Source organism: Suricata suricatta, chromosome 3 (genome assembly GCF_006229205.1).
Source record: "Suricata suricatta isolate VVHF042 chromosome 3, meerkat_22Aug2017_6uvM2_HiC, whole genome shotgun sequence".
Taxonomy (NCBI): domain Eukaryota; kingdom Metazoa; phylum Chordata; class Mammalia; order Carnivora; family Herpestidae; genus Suricata; species Suricata suricatta.
In genome coordinates, this window is record NC_043702.1 from 48,530,695 (window position 1) to 48,540,280 (window position 9,586).

The 9,586-nt window shown below is 37.0% G+C and overlaps 1 non-coding gene across 1 annotated transcript; it reads left to right on the forward strand.

Moving 5' to 3' along the window:
* Nucleotides 1-8,215: 8,215 nt before the first annotated feature.
* Nucleotides 8,216-8,320, forward strand: LOC115288798. The gene has a single exon (XR_003907195.1). It is a non-coding gene; the product is annotated as a U6 spliceosomal RNA (small nuclear RNA).
* Nucleotides 8,321-9,586: the final 1,266 nt, after the last annotated feature.

Consider the following 9,586-nt stretch of genomic DNA (forward strand, 5'->3'; position numbering starts at 1 on the left):
TGTTTTTCCCAGCACCAGCAAGTAAAGTGAAGTTTGATTGGCCATTGAGAAACGGGCCCCGATTGGATGCTGTTTCTTCTTCCGGGCAGCAGGACTCTGTATTACTTCTATCGGCTCGCTCAAGGAACCTGCTGAGAAGGTTTCTTACTGTCGCTTACCAAGTCTAGCTTTATTATTCACGCAAAATGCTAGACTAGAAGACTTAGAGAGACGACTGATATTTCCTCGCTAGTTGTAGGCAGTGATTTTCCTGCTGTGTTCGATTGGTGTCACTCGGGGTAGTGACCGTGAACAAAAAGCGCTGAGGTGGGTATCGCTCCTGCTTTAGCGAAGAGCCAGAATTATAGTGCAAACCGTTCTACTCCGCAGGGTTTCTCTGGTCTGCCTGGATGTCAAAAATAACTTTTTACTTATGTCTTGCACATTTTATGCTATCGCTGCTAAGAAGAATGTTTGCTACATGAGAACTGTTGTCGAGAGGAACTTCAGGCTCGCGTTTTCCAGTGTTTCCCCCATGGCTTCACCATCAGTAGAATTCTTTATCCGGTGAATATACATTCTTTGTAACGGATTTCTTCAAGTTTTCCGTTCCTAGTTTCAGAAAAACAGGTATGCAAACAAATCTACAAAACAGATTAGTTATGAAATGGTGATTTTGTTTACAAAAGGATGATTTGTTTTGCAAAAGAAATCATAAGGATACTTTAAATGGGAATTTTCCTTATCCCATTTAAAATAAAATACAATTTTAAATGGACTTACAACGTATTTATACATGTAAAAGTAAAGAAGTTGCATTTAATGAAAATTTCTCCAACACTATATACCAAACTTTTTGCTGTTTTGAATTTTTCTGATGTAGAATTAAAATAAACCAAATTTCTCTCTGTTGATGAGTGAGCTATAAGTTCAGACTATCTACAAGGCACCCTAGAACAAAGAACTAAAAAAAATGGTTTGACCATTTAAACAATCACAGGTTTGTTAAAATCAACTCTAACCAGACATTATTCCATATGTTTATCTACAATGATTAAAGAACTATCAACGCTTGAGCACTTCCTACTTGTTAGGAACTGTGCTTGCAAGCAGTTTTTGGATTCTCACTGTTATCTATCAGGTGCTTAATGATGCTTTACACACATTATCCCTTTGATCTCACCACAAGCCTATTATGAATATTAAAATCATCTACATTTTACAACTTAGCAAACTCAGATGCAGAGAGAGCAAATAACATATCTAACGCTTCACAGCTCCTAGGTTTGTAACTACAAATAAAACCTAGGTTTACTTTAGTCCAATGCGTCAGCTCTTATTTTCTTTGGAACAATCCCCCGCTCCTTCAAAATGCTAATTAACAAATATTTATTTAGTATCTGCTATGTGCCAGGCACTGTCACAGTCATGGGGGGATATAGCAATGAATAAAACAAAGTCCCCTCTTTCATAGAACTTATATCCAAGTGGAAGGAGCAGATAGACAGACAATAAATAAATACATAACTGTGTTAGGTCATGATTTAAGTGCTAAAAAGAAAAGTTAAGTAAAATAAGGAAACAGAGTAAAAGGACAATGTGCTATTTGGTATGGGTTGGTAGAGGAGGCCCCTCTCTTAAAGCAAAACTTGAGCAGAGACTTGAATAAAGTTCAAGAGGCAGCCCCTCCCAGCCATCTGGGAGATGAGCTTTGCATATGGAAGAACAGCAGGTGCTGAGACAGAAGTGTACTGGTGGGAGGAAGAAGATGGAGACATTCAAGAAACTTAGAGGTGGCTAATGTGGCTTTGGGAGGTGAATGAAGGGAAGAGTGGTAAGAGATGAGGTCTAAGGAAAAATAATAAAGACTTTGGGTTTTATTCAGAGTGAGATGGGAAGCCACAGGAGAGAAATGGGTAGAGAAGTGATAGATCCTATGTTGTGCTGTCTGGATCTCCCTGTAGTGAATACCTGTTGTCTTGGTGTGCTTTTGGCTGAAAGTCCACAATCCCTCCAGGGACTGCCTCAACTGCAGAGAGCCTTCTTGCCTTCAGTTTTGTCTTTCACAGAATAGACCACATCCTCACCCATGATGAGGGAGCATAATGGCGTGGCATCTTAGTACAATTTGAAACAACTCTGAAGGGCACTAGTAGCTCTACAGACACACATGTAGTTGGCCAAGACTGTCATTGGGCATGCATAACCTTTCAACTTCTCTGTCCATCCAATCCTGATCCTTCCCTTCACTACAACAAATGCTGATACTAAGAGCAATCCTTAAAAAACTTCCTGCATGCTGGAACTCTACCCCAGTCTGCTCCAGGCAAGCAACATGATATTATGCTTATGCTGCAGAAGGATCTTTCTAATGTCTTTGAGGAGAGGGGGTAAAATGGCAGCAGGGAGATGTGTTAGGAGACTACTGTATTGGTCCACAAGGGAGAAGAATGGTCCATATGGTTGCTTGGGCTAGAATGATAGCAGAGGAAGAAGTAACAGGTTGTAGGTATATATGAGAAGCCAGGTGAGGATTTATGTCCATATTAATGTGGAGGAGATCAGGACAACTACAAGGATTTTTGACCTAATCAACTGAAGAGTGGACTTCCCATTTGCCAAGAAAGGGGTAATGTAGAGATGAAAATTTCACTTGGGGGCATGTTAAACTTAATATGCCTATGAATCAACCAAGTAGATATGTCGAGTGGACAGCTGCAAATATGAATCTGGACTTCATAGACAAGATCTCTGCAAGATGTGTACATTTTGGAGTAATCGGCTTAAAGACACCTTTTAAAGCCACAAGACTAAATATGATCTAGTAGAGAAGAGTGACAGAGAAGCATCAGCCCTTATTCAGTGGTGAGGAAGAGGAAGAAGATCCAGCAAAGAAGACCAAGAGGAAGAGGTCCAGAGATAGGAGGGAGAAAAGAGAGAGAAGTCAGAGAGTACAAACAAAGTGTTTCAAGGAGGAGAGTATGACCAACTGTTACATGCTATTGATCATGTTAATTAAAATGAAGACTGAGCACTACTGCTGGATTTAAAGGCCTCCTTAGCAGGAACAGATGCTTAGCAGGAACAATATCTGATTTAATCCTCATGACAACCCAGTGAGATAAGTATTATCTACTACATTTTTAAAGAAAAGGACATTAAATTGAGAACTTAAGGACCTTGCCTTTGGTCACAGAGTTTGGGGTGTTTTTTTTTTTTAATTGTTGTTAGATTCTAATAACAAGGAAGAACAGAGTTCCATCTTACTCAAAAGCCCATATTGTTTACACCGCATCATTCTATAGAGGATGGGTAGAATCATTGACTACACCTTGATAGCTCCAGTCTCTGCTGATAATTCTGTAATATTAGCATGCCTGTGGTAGTGTTGGACACTAAGACACTGATTGTATTCACTGACTCTACCCAACTCAGCCCTTCATTTTACAGAACAACCAAGGTCCAGAGAGGTAAACTGGTTTGTCTAGTAGCACATCACTTGTGATTCCAGGTCTCTTGACTCAATTTTTACTGCTTGTTCTATTTCAATTTATGGTTTTCCAAAAAATCCTTTAAGGGCAAACATCCTTTTCACATAGCTAGTCTGGATGCAGAGGGATTGGGAGAAGCACCACTCTCTCAAGCCTGGAGAGCTGGCAGAAGAGAAAGAAGAGACAAAATGTTATGAGATCCAGTATGGAGGGAACGGAGGGAGAGGCAGCATTCCATCCCTGCAGGAAGCACTGCCTATCCTGGGACATGATTAGTAAGGGATTATCTTGAAGGAGGGGGAACATTCCTTACAGGGGCTAACAGGCCCTGGGCTGGGCAAAAGAGGAAAGTGTGAAGTGAATACACCCTGGAGTATGTTCCCATGCCCCCAATATAGTTTCTCTCTTCTAACAGATTTAGAGTATTTATGCCAAGTGCTGCACTAGGTATTTTCTTTATTTTAATATGAAACAATATTATTTTTTAAAAAGCAAAAGAATAAAGGTTATATACAAAAAGGACCTGAAATCATTAAGCTGATTCCAAAAATGAAATGAGTAGAAAATCTGTGGTGAAACCAGAACAAAGCACCCCTTCTTTGGAGAAGGTCTTTTATACAACACTCAGTCAGCGGAGGATGGATTGCTAGAGAGGTGACTATATATACATTTTCAAGTCATTTTTGCATGTGCAGAATCATCCAGATCATCCCAAGACTGAATGGGCAGTCCTGTGGCTTCATTCCTTTTCCATAGTCCCAACAAGGCTACGTGAAGTTCAACTCTTGATGAGCCGCTTACAACAGCAGTTCCTTGGGACCCAACACAACAGGTGGGTCAGATTTCCCTATGAGAAACACAGGCCACCTACATCAAAGTATCAAAATGGACAAAGTCCTTCGTTCCTCTTCATTTCGATTATTGTCCTAGGTATTTTCTTAGTGTTATCTCTAATCATCACAAAAGTTCCACCTTTAGATAAAGTAATTGAAATGCAAAGACCTAGTAAGTAGTGGATTAGAATTCGATCCCAGGTCTGTGGGATCCCAATGCCCACTTTCATCCCACTACATTACACACTTGGACATACTACATAATAAAATCATCATGGTGATATATAATCTTAACTCAGATATGGCTTATATGGCTGAAAACATAATAAATAATAAATCTACCTTGCATTACAATTTTGGGCTCAATTTTGTACTTCATTGAGAATATGCAGACACAGGCTGAAATAAATACAGAGAAAAACCAAACTTCTCTAATGATTATGGCACTGTTCCTTGTGCAAACTTTTTAAAGATATTTTCAAAAAATTAGTTTATTCAGGGGCACCTGAGTGGCTCACTTGGTTGAGCATCGGCTCTTGGTTTCAGCTCAGGTCATGATCTTACAGTTCATGGATTTGAGCCCTGCATAAGGCCCTGCACTGACAAGGTGAATCCTGCTTGGGATTCTTTCTCTCCCTCTCTCTCTGCCCTTGCCCCTGCTCACTCTCTTTTTCTCTCAAAATAAATAAACTTTAAAAATAATAGTTTAATAAAAAGAAGTTTGAATGCAAAATTCCTTTATGAATACAATGCCTCATATATTAGTATGTTACTGGAATATTTTAATTACATAACATTTTTTGTTTATATGTGAATGGCCATAGTGATAACAAAAAGAAGCAACAAAGACAGAAGTAGAAATTTTCTACATTTCCTTCCATATATAATCTTCAAGTCTGTAATGATAGTTAAGGATCTCACATGGCCCAAAATAAGTGAGATCTTTTCAAAGCCTGGAGAAAGAGAGTTTAGGATATAATTTAGATCTTTAGAGTTCAATTCTTTGTAGTATACATTTTGAAAAAAGTAAGATTCACATACTTGTCTAATTCTTTATCTTTTCTATCTCCCCTCAAAAAACACATGATTTTTACTTTAATTTTCGAAATTAGTAACCTGCTAGGTATAATAAGAGTTATCTTTATTGCAGCCACTAGGAAACAAATCAACAAACAAGCATTATGGCATATCTGCAATGAGCCTATTACTTCTTCAAAGGCTGTAAAAGTAAAAAAAAAAAAAAAAAGGTATTTGATTGCAGTTAACATACTATTAATTATAATACACACCATTATTTTGTGTACCACCAGAAGAGAATAATAATGTCAGTTAAAGTATTCAATGTGTGGGGTGTCTGTGTGGCTCAGTCCATTAAGTGTCTGACTCTTTATTTGCGCTCAGGTCATGATCCCTGCACTGAGCTCTGTGCTGACAGCTCAGAGCCTGAAGCCTGCTTTGGATTCTGCTTCTTCCTCTCTCTGCTCCTCCCTCACTCACGTTATGTCTCCCTCTTTCTCAAAAATAAATAAACATTTAAAAAATTTAAATAGAACTGATAAAACTCAATAACTAAAAATAGATACTGATTTCCAAGAGCTTAGAATTCCATTTGGAAGGGGGGAATCAACCAAAAAAAAAAATTTACAGAATGGAAAATCAGTATTTGCAAAAATATAGAGGTAAAAAAACAACGCATGTTGTAGGGAAACTTCCTGGCTATAAAGAAGGGTATAAAGTTGGGAATAAAATCTATACAATACAGTGAGTGTAGGTTGTACAAGCTTCAAAACTCAGGTGGAAATGTTTGGGCTTGTAGTGTTTATGAACAGTAAGAGTGACATGGTAAGAAATATGTTGTTGTAAAGGCCAAAGAAAATAATCAGACGACCAATAAGAAAGCTAAAGTGATAATCCAGGTATGAGGAACAAGACAACTTGGATTATGTTGAAGCCGATAAGAAGAACTGATGATTCAAAGGACATTTTTAAAAAATAAGTGAAAGATTAAAAAAAACTGAACATAGAGCTTGAACAAAGCTTCGTTGAACATGATATGAAAGTTTAAAACTAGGGAAACTTGGACATTAGTCTTATGAGGGTTATGAACTACATTTTTATAGAGTGTTGAAGAACCCAACTTATTTATTTAGTGCCTATCATGTTGTAAGCACTCAATAACTTTTTCACGGATGGACAGATGAGTGAGTAAAGCCAGGACATCTGAGTTGAATTGAGGCCATTCAAATAGAGGTGAAGGTAAACAAGAAAATATGAATTTCTCAAAAGATCCAGTTTAGAGAAAGCACAGTCAAGGACAATGCCCTGGGGGACAAATTTTGGAGACCTGAAAAGCAAGTGAAATATGAAAAGAAACCAGATGAGGAGAAGTCATGAAAGCCAGTAGAAAATATGGATTGTGTAATCAAAGGTCAAATAGAGTTTAAAACAAAAATGCTGGGGCCCCTGGGTGGCTTAGTTGGTTAAGCATCCAACTTCGACTCAGGTCATGATCTCACAGTTCGTGGGTTTGAGCCCCGCATCAGGCTCTATGCTGACAGCTAGCTCAGAGTCTAGAGCCTGTCTTCAGGTTCTGTGTCTCCCTCTCTCTCTGACCCTCCCCTGCTCACGCTGTCTCTCTCTCTCAAAACTAAATTTTAAAAAATTTAAAAATTAAAAAAAAAAGACTTTAAAAAATGCTGTCCAATGGTATAAAAACTTACAGAGAGGCCAGGGGACAGAGAAACAACAAAAGGTAACTTGACCTAATAAATGAGATCAACTGTAGATTTTATGTAGAATGGCTCCATCAGAGTGGTAGAGACAGCTGTCAAATTAGAGGGCTGAAGGGATTTGATGGATCAGAAGCAGAGGCAGATGTAAGTGATGCTCAGGAAGTACTAGATTGTCAATGACAGAAAACTCCCCTTTCGTGGCATCATCCTCAAGTAATGTTCTCTCCACTTCCTGCCAGGAATTTATCTTCTTCCAAACATATATATATATAGGATTATACCTAATTATATATATATATACACATACATGCATATACATGTATATATATATACATGTGTTATATATAATGTGTGTATATGTATATATATATAACACATGATATTTTTACTTAAAATGATAGAAATGGAGAAGAGAACTGTGATCAAATTATTCAAAAAAATCAGGAATATATGGATACATAAATATCAGGAATAATATGGATAATGTTAACTAAGTTAATAAATCCTAGGATATTAAAAAATACTAGTGGGCATATCTTGAAGTTTAAAAGAATTAATTTTATGTCAACCAAAAGAACACGGTGGATAGTAATGTTAACTGAAGATGTTGTCTAAAGCACTGGAATAAGCAAACAACAGTAAAACAGTCAAGAAGTTTAGATGACTGGGTCATACTTCAGCTGATCAACCCAGTAAAAAAAACTATCTATATTTCTGGATTTTAGATGGATGAGTTAGAAAGCCATAGTGCTTTATTTCAAAATATGTCTTGGTATCATGGGTGGAATAGGTGAAGGAGATTGAAGAGCACTGAGAAATGTATAGAATTGTTGAATCCCTACATTGTATGCCTGAAACTAATATAACAATGTAACATATGTTTCTAAACTGGAATTAAATTTAAAAACTTTTTATAAAATGTGTCTTGGTGTCAACATGCAGTTGGATGACCAATCGGTACAATGCAATATAACATTTCTTCTATTTTTATCTTCAGTCCTCTCAATTGAGTCAAGAGTTCCTAGTAACCTTTGCTTCTCTGGAAATACCCCTAAGGAACTATATATTTATCTTGAAGTATCTCTATAGATATTCTATGAGAATGACTGGTAAAAGCTAGAATCACTAGAGCTAAGCATGTAGAAGAAAGCACTCAATCTTTTCAAAATTGTTTCTGTAAGTGCTCACACCTGCAGCACATATACTAAAATGAGAATGCTAGAGAAGCTTAGCCTAGTCCCTGTGCATGGATGATGTACATGTTTGTGAAGTGTTTCATATTTTTAAAAAACATTATTTAAAAATGTTTGGGATGAGACGATGTAGAGTGAAAGGATTTTTTGTGATCTCTGAGACGTCACTCATTTGTTGATACTTAGATTTAAAAAGACCAAGATTGAAAGACTTCAGATTTTAAAGACTTGAATTTAAATACATTGATAAATAAGTATTTAACTCAATGAGAGTAAGGCATATTGGATCAATTAACTTAGGGGATAAATGCAAATTTCACAACTCTTTCAGTGCTGAAATTCTAGAAAGTAGAGTGCAAGAGTAATGAAGTAAAAGTCAGGGAATGAAGGTTATATTCCTAGGTTTTGGCTGATCTCAGTTTCAGATTTTGTTAATTTTTCATATGAAGTATATATCCCATTTCTAAAACTGCAAGCTGCCTCCATTTGAACATTGCAGCAAATATTGAAAAACTTTGCATGACTGTTTCTTCTATGGAAAGACTATGAAAGATAATGTGCTCTTCTATAGTTGTCCATTTGTAGACTCTTTTAGCAAGTATGGAGTATTTGCCTGCTAATCAAACATGTTAAAATAGCTATTTTGGGGGAAAAAGCAAAAACACATTTTGGGTTTATTTATTTGATGTACATTTCTTGTGTTGTTTTGTTTTTGGTGTTTGTTTGGGGTTTTTTTTTTTTTTTACATTCCTTGTGTTTCTGTAGAACAAATCAAGGTGCATGGCTTTCTTTAAATATACTTTTAACACATGCACTGCCAAAATTCAAATGGGAAGAGATAGAAAGCATGAACAGACGAATAACCAGTGAAGAAATTGAATCCGTTATCAAAAATCTCCCAGTGAATAAGAGCCCAGGGCCAGATGGCTTCCCAGGGGAATTCTACCAGACATTTAAAGCAGAGCTCATACCCATTCTTCTCAAACTATTCCAAAAAATAGAAATAGAAGGAAACTTCCAAACTCATTCTACGAAGCCAGCATCACCCTGATACCCAAACCAGACAGGGACCCAGCAAAAGAAGAGAACTACAGAACAATATCCTTAATGAATACAGATGCAAAAATACTCAACAAGATACTGGCAAATCGAATTCAACAGCATATAAAAAGAATTATCCACCATGATCAAGTGGGATTCATTCCTGGGGTACAGGGCTGGTTCAATATCTGCAAATCCATCAGTGTGATCCATCACATTAACAAAAGAAAGGAAAAAAAAACCATATGATCCTGTCGATAGATGCAGAAAAAGCATTTCACAAAATACAGCACCCTTTCTTAATAAAAACCCTTGAG